Source organism: Papaver somniferum, chromosome 10 (assembly GCF_003573695.1).
Source record: "Papaver somniferum cultivar HN1 chromosome 10, ASM357369v1, whole genome shotgun sequence".
In the NCBI taxonomy this organism is placed as follows: domain Eukaryota; kingdom Viridiplantae; phylum Streptophyta; class Magnoliopsida; order Ranunculales; family Papaveraceae; genus Papaver; species Papaver somniferum.
In genome coordinates, this window is record NC_039367.1 from 49,044,479 (window position 1) to 49,057,498 (window position 13,020).

At 38.6% G+C, this 13,020-nt stretch overlaps 1 pseudogene; it reads left to right on the top strand.

Moving 5' to 3' along the window:
* Nucleotides 1-8,879: 8,879 nt before the first annotated feature.
* On the top strand, nucleotides 8,880-12,783 carry LOC113318976 (annotated as a pseudogene).
* Nucleotides 12,784-13,020: the final 237 nt, after the last annotated feature.

The following is a 13,020-nucleotide window of genomic DNA, read 5'->3' on the forward strand; positions in this document are numbered from 1 at the left end:
ATCCAGTTATGAGAGATTGGATCAATGATATCAGCTACCTTACGGATATGATAACATTGTGCTGGATCTAGATTTGGGGAGTTTGTAATCCAGTTGGCTTCTATTGGTGTTGATAGCCCATTCCCAATTTGATGAAATATCAATTGTTGCATGGAAGGAACGATTGATGCTAATTCTTTCCGTTGAGCGCTTGAGGAAGATGATGGTATGGTATCAATGCCTTGTAGAATTGGTTGATGAAGATATTTTTCGGTAAACAGACTTCCACAGATGGAGTTACGTTGTTCATGCAAGCTCCAAATTCTTTTCATTAGAAGAGCCTTGTTATGACCACTGCTCTTTCTTATGCCTAGTCCGCCTTCGGAAATCAGTTTTGTTACTTTATCCCAACTAATAGGATGAAGCTTTTTAACTGTCGAATCATGCCCCCAGAAAAAATTCCTGGTGATACGATCTATTTGTTTGTGGATCTTGATGGCAGGGACGGGCCTATGAGAGGGCTAAGTGGGGCTCTAGCTCATCCCTGAATCTGCCCAAAACAAAATTAGTTATGTATAATTCATGTAAAGTTTATGTTAGCCCACTGATAACCATGACAAGCCCATTTAATTTCTAACCCATGCAATGAAAGTGATAAACTTTTAGGCAAAAAACATGACATCTTCATGAACTTACCAATTTTTACACAAGAAGACCTTCTTATTTACAACATCCATACTTCAAACATCTATAGTTTTTGAGAAATTCGCTCTCACAAATCAATTTCTCTTATTATGTCTGTTGTTTACTTTAAGTTTTATTTTTCTATGTATTGCATATTAAGCAAATCAGGCTTGACAAGAAAATAACAGACTCAAGAAAAATATAATCTAGTACGGCCTTCGGCCGCAAAGCCGGCAATATTAGCCAGCCCCACCCTGAAAAAATCTTGGGTCCGTCCCTGGTTGATGGGTAGATTTTGTGTTTACATAAGGTGGTTTGAGGTGGGGGTTAGGGAGGTTTTTATGAGTATTCTTCTTCCCTCTTGATTTAGGCATTTTGTCATCCAACCTTTTGCTTTTCGTGCTAGTCTTTGAAGGAGAGGTGCAAAGGTGTGATTAAATGCTCTTCCTTGCTTGAATTGGACCCCTAGATAGGTAGGGGGAATTTATGTGGCCGACATATCGAAGAATTGTTGTAGGTTACTTACCTTGCTCGGGTCCAATCTCGGATGATGGATAATAACGGATTTGGAATTATTAATTACCTAACCCGCCGACATACCATAAGAATGAAGTAGGTTCTTGAGTTGAAGGTTACTTTGGTAGAAGGCTTTGAAGGTGATTAGAAGGTCATCAACATACATTAAATGAATTATTGGTGGGGCGTTTTTTGATATGCTGAGACCTCGAACAAGGTTTTGGTTTTGAAGGTTTCCTAGATTTGTAGATAGGATTTCTGCATATATTATGAAAATATAAGAAAAAAGCGAGTCTCCTTGTCTAATACCTCTTGTTGGGTTGTTGTAACCATGAGGTGCACCATTAATGTTGATCGAATATGTAACAATTGTGACACATAACATAATATAATCTACAAAGGTTGATGGAAATCCAATCTTGGTGAATGCGGTTTTGATGAACCCCCAATCTAAGTTGTCATAGGCTTAACTGTATATCTAGTTTGAGAGCTATTTTTGGGTCCTTGGTGAGGCTTGAGGTTATGATATGGTGGAAAAGCTCTCCAGCAATCGCTATGTTATCATGGATTGATCTTTGTGGTACAAAGACACTTTGATAGGGGCTTATTAAGAAAGGGAAAAGGGGTCTGATTCAATTGACTAGAATCTTTGCTATGATTTTATATGTGACGTTACATAGCCCTATGGGTCTGAATTGTGAAAGATTTGATGGGTGATCCACTTTGGGTATTAGTGTTAGGTTTGTGTGATTCATGAGTGGGTGCAAAATAAGATTACTGAAAAAACTTTGAACAATAGCTATCAGTTGGGAATGAGTTGTTTCCCAAAAAACTTTAAAGAACTTACTTGTGTACCCATCTGAGCCAGGAGCACTCTCAGAATTTATGGAGAAAAGGGCTTGTTTGATTTCCGCTGCAGTTACCTCCTTTGTGAGTAGGTCTGACTGTCTGGGGGTTAATCTTGAATTGATATTTGTAAAAAGATCCTCGTCTATCAGTGTAGGTGGGGCTGCTGTGTATTGTTGAGTGTAACGATCAAGAATGAGTTGAACTACGTCCTCCTTCTTATTAACCTAACTTTACAAATGAACCCATTATAAATTACCGCAGATGAAACATTATAAATATGAGATAAAAACTAAGCTCCAGTCATAACGACCTTGAAAAACCAACATAATGTGGTTTTTTTATTTATCATGCTAATCAAATTTCACATACAAATGCTACAAGAAGATTACAAAACTAGTTGCAGAATTAGAATTAAAAACTAGTATTTTACCTGAATAGTCAGAAACAATCTCACCAAAAAATATACACAATCCCCATATCGTAACATCTATTTAGTTCACCACCACCACCACTACCACCACAACACCACAATCACCATCAGGATTAGTCATTTCTCGATCAAATTAGTTATTAAACTTCAATAAATTAAAAGTATAAATTTAAACAAAAACTTACCAGAAATTATAATCTAAAATTAGATCTCTCCATCTCTTAAATCTTAATTAAACAAGTTTCAATTTAGAAGAAGAGCATTTAATTTCTACATGTGATGAAGATTTACCGAAAATCTATCTGTTGTTTTCTATGAGAGGAGAAAGATTTGATGAATTGTCATGGTAGTGAGATTTGAGAATTCACAGAGAACAAATCTCTCTAATTCTTACACGATTTTCGATTTACTCTGGATTAAAATTTCTCTCGATCCTGTGACAGAGGTGGTCACGGCGGAGGGGTGGTGCTAGTGATAAAGGTGGTGGTGATGATGCCGAACGAGGAGGAAAGAGAATCGAGATTCTCTTTTCAGATTTGAAATTAAAAACAGATGATAAGTAATACAAAGAGGGTACATATGAGAATCTGATTAAAATTAGTTCCCTTTTAAAATATGGAGGGTATAATTATTATGGAAAAAAATATTTATGAATACCCTTGGATAATAGGGGTATTTATTTAATGAGATAGGATCCATGGACACTCTTAGTTGGACAAGGTCAGACAAGATTTGCACCATTTTCTCTGCAAAACCCAAACGACAATGAATTTAAGTATAATATTTGGATGATATGTTCCTCTTATAATATTCTACATTCGTACAAAAAATGAACACAATTCGAGATGTATAAAATGACCATTTATTCCTTTGAATATCAGCCGTTCAAAGTTAAGGGCTGAAATTAAGATCTGTAGATGGTGAGGTTTGCTATCTCGAATTGCGTTCATTTTTTTGGGTAGGAATGTAGAATCTTATAAGAGGAACATATTATCAAAATATTACACTTAATTTCATTGTCGTTTGGGTTTTGCGGAGAAAATGACGCAAATCTTGTCTGACCTTGTCCATTTAAGAGTGTCCATGAATCCTCCTCTTATTTAATTTCCATTTAATTCAGAAAATGTGGGTGTACTTATTAATGAACCATTAATTGGAGGATAAAAAAAGGAATTGAGGATATAAGAAAAGGACAAAAACTGGTTCCAGATATCAATTCGGGTTCACCCCTTATCTAACTATTTTACGTATTACCTAATCTACCCCTCACTAATCAGGATTAGTGATTAATAATAATTAGTAAAATCTTAAGATTTTTGGTAAATGATTAGTGTGTGTTTTATTTGAATTTGGATGAGTGAGGTGAGAGTAGAAGGAGTGAAAAATATTTTTGAGTGGATTTTTTTTTGTGAAAATGGAAGATGATTGTGAGGAGAGAATTGCAGCTGCTGAATCTTTAGCTCTACTACAACAAGGAGCTAACGACAACAACTCTCAATTGCGACTCTTTGTTAAGCCAACACCCTTGAATGATGATTTTTACGAGTATGGAGAGTTTTTCGAAGAAGCTACACAAGAAAGTAAACTTGCACAACATGCAAGCATCCCCAATACACAGGTAAAGCTGCTATGAGGTTGAAAAATCGATTTTTTTCTTTAAACCCGTCATTTTTTCAACTGTAAAACCTCAGTGCCGACATGGTCGTAGTATGAATACCATGCCGGCAGACGCGTTACCGACATGGTATTCATACTACGACCATGCCGGTAAAGCGATATCCTCCAATTTGAATATTGATTCGACATAGTATTCTACCAAAAAACTACGCCGGTACGCAGTTAACTTTTTTACCTACCAAGGAATATACTACGGAATATTAAACCGGCATGGGTTCATTGATAGATTTTCATGCGGGGACGACATGAAAAACATACATGAAACATTTGTATGTAAACCCAAAAACCGGCATGGAAAATTAATAACCATCAACGCCGGAACCAGTTACCGGCGTGGTACCATCAATTTCAAGAATGCCGGCAGTGGAACCGGCGTTGTTGAGTTTCAAATTTACAATGCCGGCACCTACAAAAAAACATACAAGAATAAATGTTTTCCAGAGCTAAATACCGGCATTACATATCAATTAATTGGAATGTCGGTAGCGTGTACCGGCTTGGGACAATAAATTACGACAGTGCCAGCACCTTGTTTTTCGGCGTTGCTGTCTAATGAATAATGTATGCCGGAATATGTTTCAAATTTGGTCTTCAGTTTTGGCTAAGTTCGACAATGCCGGAACATTGGTCGAGCATGCCGGTACTTGTTTCCGGCATAGTGTTTTAATTTCGTTTGGAACTAATTTTCGTTCGATCTTTAGGTGGTGACATATATTGATCCAACAAATGCAAAGCCGCTTTATCGGGATACGTCGGAATACTATAAAATACCTCCGGTATGTGACCAAAGAATACTTTACTAATGGATTGCTAGTAATGAACCTTCTAATGAATGTGAAATTGATCTTATGTAGGGAATAATATATCGAAATGAAGCAATCGCTTGTGCTAAAGAGACGGCTCTTAAGAACATGTGTGTGTTGGTGAGGAATACCGAACGTTCAAAGAGGCGTTTGGAGATGGCTTGCGAGAGAAGTGGGAAATACAAGGAGAAGAATAGCCATAAGAGAAAGGATTATGTATATCCAAAGAAGACTAATAGGGTATACAAGACTCGTACGAGGAAGAATGATTGCCCGTTTAAGCTTGTTTTCCGTTTAAATGACATGAACAATTGGGATTGTAAGGTTTTGTGTGGCTGTCAAAACCACCGGGATCCGAAAGATTTTGTTGGTCACTCACTAGTTGCGAAGCTTAAACCTCATGAGTTCGAGGATGTAAAGAGATTGACCAAAGCACTTATCAAACCGAGACAAATTCTCAGAGGCTTCAAGGAAAAGGATGAGTCCGACGTGTCTTCTCTACGTACAATTTATAGCGCACAAGCAACTATTAGAAGGGTGGAATTGGAAGGGAGGTACGTTATGCAAGAATTTGAGAAGATGGCTTGGGATTACAACTACACGTGTATCATTAAAAGAGGGCCGGACGAAAAGCCCCTTCAAATATTCATTTCGCATCCTTTGCTTTCACAATTGGCAAATACATGTTGTGGTGTTCTTATGATGGATTGTACCTACAAGACAAACAAATACAATATGTCGTTGTTCAACATCGTGGGGAAAACCTCGGACAAGGTAACATTCACATTGGCTTGGTGTTTAATGGAAAACGAGAGGGACTATAATTATCATTGGGAACTACGACAATTGAAATTATTCTTTCGGGAAAATCAACTTCCGAGGGTGATCGTAACCGATCAAGATGATGCATTAATGAAAGCAATATCCGACGTCTTCCCGGACGCACAAAATTTCCTATGTACATATCATATACTTCAAAATATCATAAAAACTTGCCATGCCTTGTTTGAACCCACTAAGGCGGATATTAAGAAGAGAATGATTGTTCAACTAGAGGAAGATGTTCGAAAGAACAAACTATCCCCCGAAGAACAAACCATCCCCGTGTTGCCATTAGTGTCAGGGAATACCCTAGTGCCCAAGATGTATAACAGGTATGCAGCGGCAGTATAACGAATTTTTTCAGGGTCCCATCCATCCTCCAAACTTCTTTGCTTTGTGTTTTCAAACTTCTTCTTAAGCAGCGTCAACTTGATTGTCTTTGTCCTACCAGACTTGGATTCATAAAAGCTCTCAACGGAAGTTTTGTAGTCCCAACCCAACAGCTTCTTAGTCAGAGCGTGCAACTTCGACCATTCTAGGTCCAGAGACTCAACTCCTTATGCAATTGATTTTCTGGTAACATTCAAGCCTAGAATGTTCTGAGCATCATCAGGGATGAAGGTCATCTCCCCAAAAGGGAAGTGCATGGTATCGGTTTCACCATGATACCTTTCGACGAAGCAATTGACAGTCACGGAATCAGGATTCACATAATTTTCAACCAAAGCATATAGACCAGATTCCATTACTATTTGTTGGACCTCTTCACATTCATCGGACAATTTCCAACAATCCGCGGCTTGGTTTCGGCAAACACGCACAGCCTTCGTATGATCCTACAATTAGGAGACAATACAATTAAGATATTTTACATAAATACACAACAATACATATGCACAAGATAAAAAATACTTACATAGGTTTGATAGATAGTACGAGCCCACGAGTGCTTGTATCCAAATAGTGTTTTCGGTTCCGGAGGTTCACCCCAAATTCTACCACGTTCAAGGTCAGGTATCATGTCATTAATATGAGGAAGGTGGGAACCTTTAACTTTCACTTTGCCTTTGCCCTTCTTGCCATTGCCTTGTGTTGGTTGTTGACTTGGCCCACCAACTTCGCTTTGGCTTGCTAATTGACTTGGAGGAACCACATTATCTTCATCCCCACTTTCCTCTTCATCTTGCTCATCTTGATCATCGTGATCAAGGATTACATCTCGACTACGGTCACCACCACCCTCCCAAATTATCCCTCTTGTCTCAGCCCCCAAACGCTTTTTACGACCTTCATCTTTCCCTCGAGGAGGGAGAGATTGAGGAGTATCAAGACCGTCCTTCCTTCTTCTCTTAGTGACAACATCTTTAGTTTTTATTTTGTTAGCCTCCTTGGCTTTTGACCTATATCATAAAATCACACGAAATGAATGTGAGACAACTCACTTTCAGTTTTTCCACCGGCATTGACTTACTGAAACAAAGCATGTCGGTTGTCTGTTCTGGCATTAAATAATGACTGTCGACAATGCTGGTAATCATATGTAATTCTCCTGTATGTTTTAAGTCCACTACCGGCATGCTCGAAATAAATCAATTCCATGCCGTAACCTGGTGTCGGCATTCGAATCAACCTAAATATCTATGCCGGTACTGGTGACAAATTCATAAACTCTCCTGTATGGTTTAAGTCCACTACCGCCGATACTATAAACCGACATACATTGCAACCAAAAGTCTATACCGGTACTGGTGACAAATTCATAAACTCTCCTGTATGTTTTTAGACCACTACCGGCATACACGAATAGTTATAAATGACTGCCGGTACCAAGAACCGGCAGGGAATTCGACCCAATTTCTATGCCGGTATCTAAAATTCAGTTTCTGGTGAATCTGCGGAGTGAAACCGGCATTGCTTTCATCCTAGATTGAATGCCGGAAGGTAAAACCGGCACCGTATTCATACATATTTCAGTGCCGGTAATCACTGAAACTCAACTGTTTCAGTTAGGGTTCGCGATTCTAACCTAAACCCATTGCTATAAATCGATTAAAACACTCATAAAGTAGTTTAAAATCACTTACCTTCTCACAGAAGTCATGGTTGCGAGAGGTTGATTGTCCGAATCCGCTGCTTGTTCTTCTTCTTTCTCTTGAGCAAACTTAGCAATTCTTTGTTCCTATTTTTGTTGAGCAATCGATTTTGAGTTCGATTGGGCATTCGTTTTCTTTCGTGGAGGCATTGTTTATGATTCGGGTAGGTTAATCGACGAAGAAATTTTTGAATCGGCGATGAATCGACGAAGAACGGATGAAGAACGATGAATTTTTTTTTTTCAAAACCTAACCCTAGGTCAGTGCCGGTACTGAAATGGGGGATATATGAATTTGGTTTTTGATTTTAATGTTTTAGGAGAAAGGGTATAATGGTCTTTTCATAATGTTTTTTAATTAATCAAAGGGTATTTTAGTATTTTCATACCAAAAAATCACCCCTTAGCACACACCATGGGTTGGGGAAAGTAATCAATATCCTCCAATTCCTTTTTTTATCCCCAATTAATTGTTCTTATTAATACCCTTACCACTACTATAATCCATCAATGACGGAGAGGAGAGAGTAGTAATTAAAATTCCTGTACACCTTTAGCGGGAAATCTATATCCCATATCAAGATTCCTCTTTTCTCTTCTTCGTTCTTTTAGGATTTATTTCAATTGTCAGGAATCCAAATCCTCCTCTTCCCAAGTTTTTGAAGGAAATTTAGAGATAAATAGAGAGAGATTTACATCTTGTTTGTTTGTAGCTGACTCGGCGTCTGGATCTGAGTCAACTTCTGACTCGGGCCGAGTCAGTAGTCAGACCGTTTGTTTTGCATTTTGAGTCAGATCTGACTCGACCTATGACTCAGACATAACCCCTGACTCGGATCCATTTGAGTCAGGTAACAAAATACCCCTGACTCACGGGACCAAACCACTGACTCATATTTTTTTGAGTCAGATGAGTCAGATCTGACTCAAACCAAACATATCGAGTCAGATCCAGATGAGTCACGTGATTTCACTCAGATCCAGACGACTCAGATGAGTCAGGAATAAACAAACATAGGGTTAGTAATATGGAAGATGAAGGAGAAGTATACGATGGAGTTAGGGCACAATTTCCATTATCATTCGGAAAGATTACGAAATTTCAAATACCTCTTGAAATTATACACAATACAACTCGTAGGAGTCTAGAACAGTCCTCAACTAGTAATGAACTACCTTCAGTTTCTTCTACTTCTAAAGACTGGTTAACTGATCTCAGAAGAAACCCTAAACCTAGTTCTCGTCAATCCATTGGTCCCCCTAATCCTGCGCATCAAAACGAAACATCTGATGGGAGTATGAGAGGTTCGAATCTGGAGGAGGAAGATGATGATGATATAATTGGACCACCACCACCACCCCCTGGTTTAAATGATGATGATGAGGAGAAGGGTGGTGATATGGTTGGACCTCCTCGACCACCACCGTCAAATATGGAGGAGGAAGATGAAGATGGGGAACCAGATGATTTGTATCGAATTCCACTTAGTAATGAAATTGTTCTAAAAGGGCATTCTAAGGTACTTCCTTTTAATTCAATTCAATCTCAGTTGCATCCTGTTATTGCTATGATTCTTTGCAATCATCTGCTTGAACTAAGAATGGTTTTGTATGTTATTGAAAGGTTGTTGCAGCACTAGCTGTTGTTTTGTATGTTATTGAAAGGTTGTTGCAGCACTAGCTGTTGACCATACGGGTTCAAGGGTACTCTCTGGTAGTTATGACTATACAGTTAAGATGTATGACTTCCAAGGAATGAATTCTTGGTTGGCATCTTTTAGACAAATTGAGCCTTCTGAAGGACACCAAGTTCGTAGTTTAAGTTGGAGTCCATCTGCTGATAGGTTTTTGTGTGTTACTGGATCAGCTACGGCTAAGGTTATTCCTCACTTTTTTTTTCCTTTCTTTCTATGTTGTATGCTAAGTAGTGGTTTTGTCATGCATTGGGTTACTAATGTTTGGTATGTCTATGTTGCAGATTTATGACCGAGATGGACTTACATTGGGTGAGTTTGTAAAGGGGGATATGTATATTCGTGATTTGAAGAACACAAAGGGGCATATATCTGGATTGACTTGTGGAGAGTGGCATCCTAGAGCGAAAGAGACAATCTTAACATCGTCTGAAGATGGATCCCTGCGTATATGGGACGTATCTGACTTCAAGACTCAGAAGCAGGTATATTTCTCCGCTTAGTAGCTACATATGTATATCTGAAAACTGCAGTCTACTGACATATCTCCTAGTCACTGAATTTTGTGAGGCAAGATGTTGTCTCTCAAAGTTATGTAGCGACTGTTCTTTGTCCAACAATAAAACCTCCAAATATGAACTATTTTGGAAACTTCGGGTGGAAGTTAATGTTGAAGGATTTCATGGTACTTGTTCCTTTTCTGGTCTGTCCTGCTGTCCAGTGTTCATACTTGTTATGTCTGTGTTACAACGATACGCCTAAAAAAAAAATCAGCTCAATCGATACGTATTTACACGGATACGCGTACTAATACTCCAATACTTCAAGACAAAACTCAGTTAGAAAACTTTGACTAAATATTAGATATCAACAGCTGTCAAGATAAATCTCAATACATATTAGAAAATTAAGATATTTTACTAGATTCTATGAGAAGTTTTAACTATAGTTACAAAATATTAGTTCCAAATCTCTCAACTGATTTTGCTCTAGACTTTCTTCCTTCTTATCCAGACTTTTTCTCTCCAGTAAGGTTAATCGTACATATTATATGCATATATCTAGCAAATTCACTACTTATATATCTATGCTAAGCTGATATTTATATTGTGTGTGCCGTATCCATGTATTTTAGTTTTTTAAATTGCCGTATCGAAGTACCGTATTGGATACAAGATACCGATACCGTGTCCGTATCGTTGTAACATAGATCTAGTGTGTTTTCCATTTTTCAAGAAACTGTAGAATATTGTTAGTTTACAAGCATCAAGGATCCATATATAGATTGAAGTTTTAGCTCACCAAGTTAGAGGAATTGGAGAATATAAACTAATTGCAGTGATCATTCCATGGACAGGTCATCAAACCTAAACTTGCGAGGCCTGGAAGAGTTCCCGTCACAACATGTACTGGGATCGCGAGGGCAAAAGCATTGCTGGTGGTGTTGGAGATGGTTCCATACAGGTTCTTTTTCTGTTGCTTCGTACATTCTTCTGCTGTTAACTAGCTGTGATGCTGTATATGTGATTAGTTTTTGTTTGGTGGATCGGTGCAGTTTTCTGTGATTCCCTTCAGACGTCTTTGAAAAACTTGTGTGCACTAAGCTGCTTTATTTTCGCAGATCTGGAACCTTAAGCCTGGGTGGGGAAGCAGGCCAGATGTACACATTCAGAAAGGACATGAGGATGAGATTACCGGGCTTACGTTTTCTAATGATGGGAGAACTCTACTGTCTAGAAGTACCGACTGTTCGATGAAGGTAAGTCTTTATTCCTGTTCTATGGCACAATACTGATGATTAGACCTTGTCCACTTCTTAATGCTGTGAATTTGTGTTAGGTTTGGGATTTACGTCAAACAAAAGAGCCTCTTAAAGTCTTCGTGGACCTACCTAATAATTATGCACAGACAAATGTTGCATTTAGCCCGGATGAGCAATTAATTTTCACTGGAACTTCAATTGAAAAAGAGAGCTCATGTGGAGGAATGCTGTACTTCTATGATAAGAACAAACTCGAGCTTGTTTCTAGAGTTGGTATATCTCCCACATGCAGTGTGGTGCGTTGCACTTGGCACCCAAAGCTGAATCAGGTAATACAATTCCTTATCATTTTTGATAGATTATGCTATTGCCTTTAAATTTGTTTATATGTGCTTAGTGTGTAGTTAGTCTTCTATCAGCTTATTAGGCAATTGTGGAGTTACCGTTTATATTGATGCACTAACCTAAAAGCTGATAGCTGTAAACAAAATGCATGATTAAGGGTTGTTGCTAAGTAAAAATATATGAGTGTTAAATCATTTCTTTTCTTTAGGTCTTCGCCACCATGGGGGATAAAAGCCAGGGAGGAACTCACGTACTTTATGATCCATCTATGAGTGAAAGAGGAGCACTTGCATGTGTTGCACGTGCACCAAGAAAGAAGTCCATTTATGATTTCTTGGCAAAGCCTGTTATTCACAATCCTCATGCACTACCATTATTCAGAGATCAGCCTAGTCGCAAGCGTGAAAGGGAGAAGGCACTGAAGGACCCGGTGAAGTCTCATAAACCTGAACTTCCCATGTCAGGACCAGGTTTTGGAGGAAGAGTTGGTAAAACTAAAGGGACCATGTTGACCCAGTATCTCCTTAAGGTAAATGTGGTTATTGGCTTGTATATTCTTATAAAGTATATGGAGATCTGAAGATGCTTATGTTGTGACTTTCTTTTTTGCAGCAAGGGGGTATGATCAAGGAGACGTGGATGGATGAGGACCCTCGAGAAGCTATCTTGAAATATGCTGATGTGGCTAAAAAAGATCCCAAGTTCATTGCACCAGCATATGCAGAAACACAACCTGAACCAGTTTTTGCAAAGTCCGACTCCGAAGAGGAAAAATAAGTGACCTGGAATAATGATACCCCTTATTAAATACTCACATTGTTGCAGAGCTGTAGTCATTTGTTATCCTTGGCATCTGTGTACCAGTAAATCTTCGAGGGGGTGCCTGTCGGTATATGCAATTTATCGAGCTATTTGATTTTGATGATTATAAAATCCTAGTCATTAAAACATTTTGCCACTTGATATTGGATCCATGGTTTCTAGGGGTAATTCATAAGTGTAACAAATTCCCATAATGTATAGGTGGTGTGTACAATTGTTTCATTTCAGTGTTAGAATGTGCCTGTTCTCATAACATCTTATGAAGCTATTTAATTGCACATTCAAAATAAGGGCACTTTTTGTTGTTAGCTCATGGCAATCGTAACAGAAAGCTGGAACTGTAATCAGCTAACTAGATTTTGTGCTCGTGCTACGCCTGGGCGGCTCCGCAAACTTGCTTTGCCAATTCATCTTTTTCTTTTAACCATATTTTGTATTTGGTGTGGCTCGGCTTCGCCTCGCCCATCGCTTAACATTTTTGATTTAGTGTGGCTCGGCTTTGCCTCGCCCCCGTTCCGATGCATTTTTGATTTGGTGTGGTTCGG